Consider the following 647-nt stretch of genomic DNA (forward strand, 5'->3'; position numbering starts at 1 on the left):
GGGTGTGTCTATATATATATATGTGTGTGTGTGTGTGTGTGCGTGTGGGTGTGTCTATATATATATATGTATGTATGAGTATATATATATATTTGTGTGTGTATATCTGTGTGTATATGTGTATATCTCTTTTCTCCCTCTCTCTCTATATATATGTGTGTGTGTTTGTATATGTGTGTATCTATATATGTGTGTGTATGTGCGTACGTGTGTGTTTGTATCACTATTCTGTACATAGGTTTATATAGATTTCACTCTGTATTTGCGTTTATATAAATACAATTCTTCATGTGCATTTGCATAAATGTCACCCTATTTGTGTTTGTATAAATGCCATCTTGCATATAAACATGTGCATATACATGCACATGTTTATAAATCCATTCGACGCCATCTTGCATATCAGCGTGTGCATGCTAACAGGGATGCAGAGATAAGTATATTCCCTGACTTCATCTCTCGATTGGAAGTAATGGTGCGGACAATAGAACATTTTTTTTTATTTTGCTCTCTGCAAATTTCGATGCAGCAAATTAATTGGAAATCACATTCGCTAGGAAAACAGGAAGAAAAATAAAACAATTGTTTGTAGTGCATGTCTTCAAGGTAAATGAGTAAACAATAAAAAATTTTCTTTTCTTGTTATT

This window comes from Euprymna scolopes, chromosome 37 (genome assembly GCF_053919585.1).
Source record: "Euprymna scolopes isolate OS-2025 chromosome 37, ASM5391958v1, whole genome shotgun sequence".
NCBI lineage: Eukaryota > Metazoa > Mollusca > Cephalopoda > Sepiida > Sepiolidae > Euprymna > Euprymna scolopes.